Source organism: Ahaetulla prasina, chromosome 1 (genome assembly GCF_028640845.1).
Source record: "Ahaetulla prasina isolate Xishuangbanna chromosome 1, ASM2864084v1, whole genome shotgun sequence".
Lineage (NCBI taxonomy): Eukaryota > Metazoa > Chordata > Lepidosauria > Squamata > Colubridae > Ahaetulla > Ahaetulla prasina.
Window position 1 is genome coordinate 49265559 of NC_080539.1, and position 8394 is coordinate 49273952.

Sequence of the window (8394 nt, forward strand, 5' to 3'; positions counted from 1 at the left end):
AAATTCTGTCTGGCCCCGCCCCCATCTATTCTCTGCCTCCCGAGTCCCAGCTGATCAGGAGGAAGTGGGGATTTTGCAGTAACCTTCCCCTGGATTAGGGAGGGAATGGGGATTTTGCAGTATCCTTCCCCTGGAGTAGGGAGGGAATGGAGCTTTTACAGTATCCTTCCCCTGGAGTGGGGTGGGAATGGAGCTTTTACAGTATCCTTCCCCTGGAGTAGGGAGGGAATGGAGCTTTCACAGTATCCTTCCCTGGAGTGGGGTGGGAATGGAGATTTCACAGTATCCTTCCCATGCCACGCCCACCAAGCCACACCCAAAGAACCGGTAGTAAAAAATGTTGAAACCCACCACTGGTCTAGAGACTGCACACAAAAGTGCACAGGGCTTGCCATTAACTTTTGGCAGAACTTAAATGGGTTCTGGAAGCCATGAAAACAAGCTCACCAGACTATGAAACCAAGGCATTCACAGAAGTGGGTTAACGCCTCTCCTCCCCTTTTAAAAATATGGGTTGCTTATTTGACTGTGACATTGCAGCCATCCCTGATGGGCAGTTCTGGGGCCATAGATTGTTCAATTGGTTCAAGGCATCCTGCTGAAGTGGAGACCTTTAATCTAGGAAAAGTAACCCTCAATGAATATATTACTGAAACAACATAAAAATACATTACATTGTATTTTAAATTACAAAATTAAAAAACATGTATATAAAAGCCAAGACTGCACTGTAAAAATCCTCTAGTGTACATAAATAAAGAGAGGGGCATACAAAAAGAAATATTGTTGTACAATCAAAACAATCTCAAGCTGATATGGAAATGAGGCAAATGAGAGTGGAAAACTGAAAGCAGAAATGGAGAGAAATTCATCAATTTCTGGGCAGCCTAGCATCTTTTCTCCTGGGTAGCATCATGCAGAATTTTTAAGAAAATGTAATACAAGAAAGTGATATATAAATCATCAATCATTTGCCACAGGCACTACTATTGCCATGGACAATTCTTTGCTTTTCTGCTAATCAAATTATCTGGTACCTTCAACATCAAAAAATGGATGAACCAGGAAAGATTCTTTCATGGGAACACAGCTCTTTCTTGTTTGATTTTTAATTATATCTTCTAATTATATGCTAATTCCTAACTTTTTAGCAGTTTACTTCGTATTATTTTATTTTACTTCACTTTAGCTATTCATTTATTCACAAAAATAACAACACAATAGACAAAATAAACACCCCACAATGGCAAACACAATGCATAAAGTCATCATTAGACCATAATTAAAATATGGTTCCCCAATAATAATCAACTAAATGTTGAATGCCTGTTTAGTAAAGAATGGTTTTTAAAAAGGTTATTCTGAATGCCAAGAGAGAAGTGTCCAATTTTACCTTTGTAGTCATTATATTCCATAATATTTGGGCAACCACTGAGATGGTCCACCTGGTGACTTGAAGCTCTTGCACATGTCTCAGAGACCTGGAGTTTGAGTGGACTTTCTCTAAGTGTCCTTAAGGTCAGGAGTGGGTTCTACTTACCTTTACTACCAGTTCGCAGTGGGATCACATGCATGCACTTGCTTTGCTTGCGCATGCTTGCTTGTTTCTGCGCATGCGCAGAAGCTTCCTGATGATGCCAGGGTCGGTGGGAGGAACTTTCCCTGGTTTTACTTCTGGTTCGCAAGAACCAGTCCAAACTGGGGGCAATCCACCACTGCTTACAGTCCATGCAGAATCATGGCCTCCTAATTTCTAGAAGGTGTTATTTTGCAATAGTGGATTTCTCCTGCTAAGAGCCTGACCTCTGCATTCTTTATCACTCATAGTTTCTGAGTCATCTTCAAAGCACATTTGAAAATGTACCTAAGCACATTTTAAGAGCCTGAACATGTGGTGATAAGAGTGTGAATTTCTGTTGCCAATACTTCCTGATCTAGGTAGGGCATACTAGCTAAAGTGGAAAAAAGTCTCCCTTATCTACAGACTCCATATGCTCCAAGTAAGAAGCATGAAGCCAAGAGCCCCCCCACCCAATCACAGACTTGCTCATTCAGAGGGAGAGCTATCAGACCAGTGACCATAATGGATATTTCTGGAAAGACTAGATGTTTACAGAAAAACCCCACCTCTATCTTACTACTAGGGTTCAGTCTGAACTTGCTATTCACTATCCAATCTCTCACAGCCTACATCCTTCCAAATCTTTATTTCCTGGCTTATGCTAGTCATCTGTGCATTGATGATACTTCACTTAGATAAACAAATGACTTCTCTCAGCATTTTATATAAATCATCAATCATTTGCCACAGGCACTACTATTGCCATGGACAATTCTTTGCTTTTCTGCTAATCAAATTATCTGGTACCTTCAACATCAAAAAATGGATGAACCAGGAAAGATTCTTTCATGGGAACACAGCTCTTTCTTGTTTGATTTTTAATTATATCTTCTAATTATATGCTAATTCCTAACTTTTTAGCAGTTTACTTCGTATTATTTTATTTTACTTCACTTTAGCTATTCATTTATTCACAAAAATAACAACACAATAGACAAAATAAACACCCCACAATGGCAAACACAATGCATAAAGTCATCATTAGACCATAATTAAAATATGGTTCCCCAATAATAATCAACTAAATGTTGAATGCCTGTTTAGTAAAGAATGGTTTTTAAAAAGGTTATTCTGAATGCCAAGAGAGAAGTGTCCAATTTTACCTTTGTAGTCATTATATTCCATAATATTTGGGCAACCACTGAGATGGTCCACCTGGTGACTTGAAGCTCTTGCACATGTCTCAGAGACCTGGAGTTTGAGTGGACTTTCTCTAAGTGTCCTTAAGGTCAGGAGTGGGTTCTACTTACCTTTACTACCAGTTCGCAGTGGGATCACATGCATGCACTTGCTTTGCTTGCGCATGCTTGCTTGTTTCTGCGCATGCGCAGAAGCTTCCTGATGATGCCAGGGTCGGTGGGAGGAACTTTCCCTGGTTTTACTTCTGGTTCGCAAGAACCAGTCCAAACTGGGGGCAATCCACCACTGCTTACAGTCCATGCAGAATCATGGCCTCCTAATTTCTAGAAGGTGTTATTTTGCAATAGTGGATTTCTCCTGCTAAGAGCCTGACCTCTGCATTCTTTATCACTCATAGTTTCTGAGTCATCTTCAAAGCACATTTGAAAATGTACCTAAGCACATTTTAAGAGCCTGACCTCTGCATTCTTTATCACTCATAGTTTCTGAGTCATCTTCAAAGCACATTTGAAAATGTACCTAAGCACATTTTAAGAGCCTGACCTCTGCATTCTTTATCACTCATAGTTTCTGAGTCATCTTCAAAGCACATTTGAAAATGTACCTAAGCACATTTTAAGAGCCTGACCTCTGCATTCTTTATCACTCATAGTTTCTGAGTCATCTTCAAAGCACATTTGAAAATGTACCTAAGCACATTTTAAGAGCCTGAACATGTGGTGATAAGAGTGTGAATTTCTGTTGCCAATACTTCCTGATCTAGGTAGGGCATACTAGCTAAAGTGGAAAAAAGTCTCCCTTATCTACAGACTCCATATGCTCCAAATAAGAAGCATGAAGCCAAGAGCCCCCCCACCCAATCACAGACTTGCTCATTCAGAGGGAGAGCTATCAGACCAGTGACCATAATGGATATTTCTGGAAAGACTAGATGTTTACAGAAAAACCCCACCTCTATCTTACTACTAGGGTTCAGTCTGAACTTGCTATTCACTATCCAATCTCTCACAGCCTACATCCTTCCAAATCTTTATTTCCTGGCTTATGCTAGTCATCTGTGCATTGATGATACTTCACTTAGATAAACAAATGACTTCTCTCAGCATTTTTATATAAATGTTCAATAGCATATGGAGAAGACACTCCATATTGGAGCAACCACAGGTTTGATTGCTCTGCCTCTATTACTACCAAGTGGATCTGCCTATTGAAGGAGTTGAAATGCTCTAAAATGGTTCCTTCAGTTTCTCAGCCAATGTAGTCAGTTTAAAAGGATAATAACAATAGCAAAATGCTGCTACGTTCGCATGGCCACAACATTCTGTTCTTGTTTTGAATCCTGACTGAAATTCCTATATCACTGCCTTCTCACAAAAATTCACTGAAAAAAGAAAATTGGAATCTGAGTATATGGAGTGTGGTTTTGCTTAGAAGAGAGATGGTCTCGAGAGAGGAGGCACCACTGCCTCTTTCAAGACAAGTAGTATCTCATTTCCCTCAGAGAGGTATCAATCACTTTCCAGCTCTAGCTGCACATATCGCATCTGGCAACCTGGAAGAGCCAGAAGTGGCATGAATCCAACCCACAAGAGGCAAAGCTAATATTACTGAGCACCTTATCCATGTCCTCAGGTTCCACAAACTCAAAAGAATATTGTGAAGCATCATCCCTTCTCTCCTCACATAACTCTGTCTAGTTGAGCATTAAACCTAAGAGAATAAGAGTGACTTTATCCTTAAAGAAGCCTGCAACAACAGCAGACCAGCCTGCAGACAACTTGTCTTCCAAACCTATCCTAAAAGAATAAGATTTAGCCTGAGAATGGATGCAAGGCAAGAACTGGAGGGCAGAATGAAAATAATACACATGCTACTTACCTGGCAGGGGAATACCTTGATCACGAAGAGGTTTTCCCAAGGTGAAGCTCATCCATTGCACTCCGGGTGTGCTGACCCCCGCGATTTCCCCAAAATAAAATATAAATAAATAAATAAAAAAAGAAAAAGAAAATAATACACATGCTCTGCTGTTCTTCTTGCCAGCATATAGGTCCAATTAAGGTATAAAATCTCATTCTTTTGCCATTGTTATTACAGGCATCTTTTAACATGTTTCATCTCTCATAGCTCTTCAGAGAGCCAGGGAGTGGCTTGAGATTGTTGACCAGAAGGAGAACTTGTGGGAGAAATTTCATTCAGTACTTGTCTTCTTTATTTGTATATAGCTTCCCTTGTCAAACCACTGACTCTAGGCAGCCACCACATATATAATGGAATTAGTTCTCAGTTGTAGTCGTTTGTACTTATGTGTGTGACACATAAATACAATTTGTGTGTGTGTGTGTGTGTGTGTGTGTGTGTGAGAGAGAGAGAGACAGACAGAGAGAAAGAGAGAGAAAGAGAGAGGAGAGGGAGAGAAGGATAAAACTCCAGTAAAAACAAGTTTGGAGAGCAAACCACTGCCAAAAACTCCAGTATACATAACATCTGTTATGGAGGGATTTACAGAGTTACAGACATACACACACACAGTATGGTACTTTGATTTTATTAGGTGTGGGATTTCCAAAAAGGCCATGTTTGTTTGGAAATTATATTGGTAATTACTCAAGGGGCAAAATTGTTGCATGCTCAAAGTCTTCCAACATGCAATAGAGGACAGATAAGAACAAGTCAAGGTTTACAGCTATAACATAATTATAACTAAACCCTGTGAGATGATAAGATCATGAGAAATCAGCTAGTTTTCTAGAGTATGTCAACCCTAATGTGTGGCCGCGTGTCGGGGCTGCCACTCCGGTGTGTGCGGAGGTTCTGGCAATGCAGCAGCTCCCATGGCGCCCTGGTGCCTCAGTTTACCACTCGGCCACCAAGCAATATGAAGATCCCTCTTCCTGAGGAACAGAAGAAAAGGAAAAGGAGAGGAGGAAAGGAAGGAGAAAAAAGAGTAGGAGAGAAGGTTAGAAAGGGGGGAAGGAGCGAGGAGTGGGGGATGGGAAGGGGAAGGAGAGAAGAGGAAGGATAGGAGAAAAGAAGAAAGTAGAAAAGGAAGAAGGGAGGGAAGGGAAAGAGAGAAGAAGGGAAAGAAGGATGGTTGTAAAATAAGGGAGAAGAATTGGTAAAAAAGCAGTCCCGAATATAAATACATATATATATAATTATATTATTAATTTTTTCCTTAGGATGATGAATTAAAATGAAAAATTAAAGAGTTTATATATGAATAACAATGGATAAGAGACTGTACATTCATAATTTGTTTATGTGAAATAAAATAAAAAACTTTTTTTAAAAAAGAGATCCCTCTCAGATACCTGACTGAGCAGCTGTTGAAGGTGGCTGAGAGGCTGAGAGTTACAGAGAAGTTTGGAAATGGCTGTAATGATGACTAACTTGGAGAGGCTTGGAAATGGCTGGAATGCTGGCCAATCTGGAGGAGTGGCCATTGGGCTGGGAGGGTGAGGGAGTAATGCCTAACTGCGATATCTAATGGAACAATGATTAATAAGTAGGGAGGAGCCGGGTTAAGGGTCACCTGGGTGATAAAGCTTTATAAGGTAGTGGGGAGCACAAAGCATTAGCTCCAACAAAATCTTCCTGTATTATTTTATGGATGTTAGTTCGTGCTGGTAAAGGATTCAAACCATAATTTGTGTGTGTGGCGTTTTCTTTATACACCGGAATCTGACAGTTTGTTAGAGCTCACAACGACTACCATGGCTGAAGGTACGGTGCCAGGGCTGGAGGCTGCAGACTTGGAGGAATCCATGGCAGCCACAGAGGTTACTGTGCTGGAGGCTGTGGAGCCAGCAGTTCCCACAGTAGTAAGACCAAAGAAACCGCCCGGCCTTGGGGCAAGAAAGGCCAGGAGGGTTTGGACTCTGGGTAGCATGAAACATATGAGTTGCTGAGGGCCCTGGGACTGGGGGACTGCCAGGCTCAACAGTCTGCCGGTCAGCAGCTCACACCTTCTGGGGTCCCTTTCTCTCATTAGAGGGAGAGGAGGATCTCAGATGACGACTGGAGTTACTTCACAGTGGTGGACAACCAGACGTTGGATGTTTTACAAGAGATGTTTGGGGCTATGGGGTTTAGGGGCGCAGGCCAGACCAGGGACTGGCAGACATCCACGACAGAGGTTTATCCTCCACAGGAACAACACCCTCTAGGTGCTGTGGCCAGACAACTCTGGGAACCCAGGGAGGGGCAAGGATATGAGAGACAAAGCCCCCTGGGATTGCAGGACCATAGGCCCCGAATGGACATGGCATAGGCAAGCTGAGTGTTGTATGCCTTGTGGGAGGACACAGAGGACTCTCGGGGCTATGGGGCCCCAGGCCAGAGGTGGGTTTTAGCAAATTCTGACCAGTTCTGGAGAAATTTTGAGTAGTTCAGAGAACTGGTAGTAAAAATTCTGTCTGGCCCTGCCTCCATCTATTCTCTGCCTCCCAAGTCCCAGCTGATCGGGAGGAAATGGGGATTTTGCAGTACCTTACCCTGGATTGGGGAGGGAATGAAGATTTTACAGTATCCTTCCCCTGCCATACCCACCAACCCACACCCACCAAGCCATGTCATGCCCACCAAGCCACACCCACAGAACCGGTAGTAAAAAAAATTTGAAACCCACCACTGGGCCAGGCCTCATGGCACGTATGGCTGCAGGACATGCCCAAGGCCAGCCTTCTGTGGGTTGCTGGGATACATCAGCAATTAGGTCAGCATTCAATGGGAGTGAGGAAAAGGTGGCCCTTTTTATAGGGAAAATACTAAACCACATGGATCAGTATGACCACCTCTATACCTCCCAGTGGGACAGAGTAATGGCCATTACGATGGCGATGGAGGGGAAGGCTGCTGATTGGGTGGCCAACCTGTATGGAGAGCATGCCAATGATTTAGGTGACCTTGGCCTTTTCTTGGCTGCTCTCCAGGATCGTTTCAAGGATACCATCAGAGCCCAGCAGGCAGAGGCAGACCTGTACAGTGTCCAACAAAGAGGACGGCCTGCTAAGGAGTACATTTGGGACTTCAAGCGTCTGGCGGGTAAAGTATGAGGTTGGTCAGAACGCCTATTAGTCCATCGTTTTCGAGAAGGTCTTAACCACTGGGATAAATGAGACTTGCATTATTGTATGTCTTCAAAGAAGATAAATTAATAGGAAACAGCAAAGGATCTGCAGAAAGGAAAATACAGCTCTGGACCATAGGCCATGGGGAAGCAAATGTCAAGGGGTTCAGGTGTTGGAGAATGAGGCAAGAAGGATTTCTGAAGGGGTCAGAATAGTAAACTTGAATATTGTTGCAATAGGCAGGCAGGAAAACATGCTTACAGGCTTACGTGTTAGCATGTAAGGAGTTGGGAAGAAATTAGCAGCTAAACATTGTATATTAAATATTTTCTTAGAAAAAAATAAAGGTAAAATCTGAAAAGTGGGCCAATCTGAAAGAGGTTCATATTATTTTAATTGTTTATGGTTTTAATTTTGCATTACAAAGGAAATTTCAAGAGGCACTTGTCTGTGAGACAAGTGGCCATATTTGTAAATGTAATGAAATAAATAAATTCAAGAACAAGTCAAACTTTATAAAAAATATCCTAATAAAAATATCTGAAATCAAGTGAATCACTG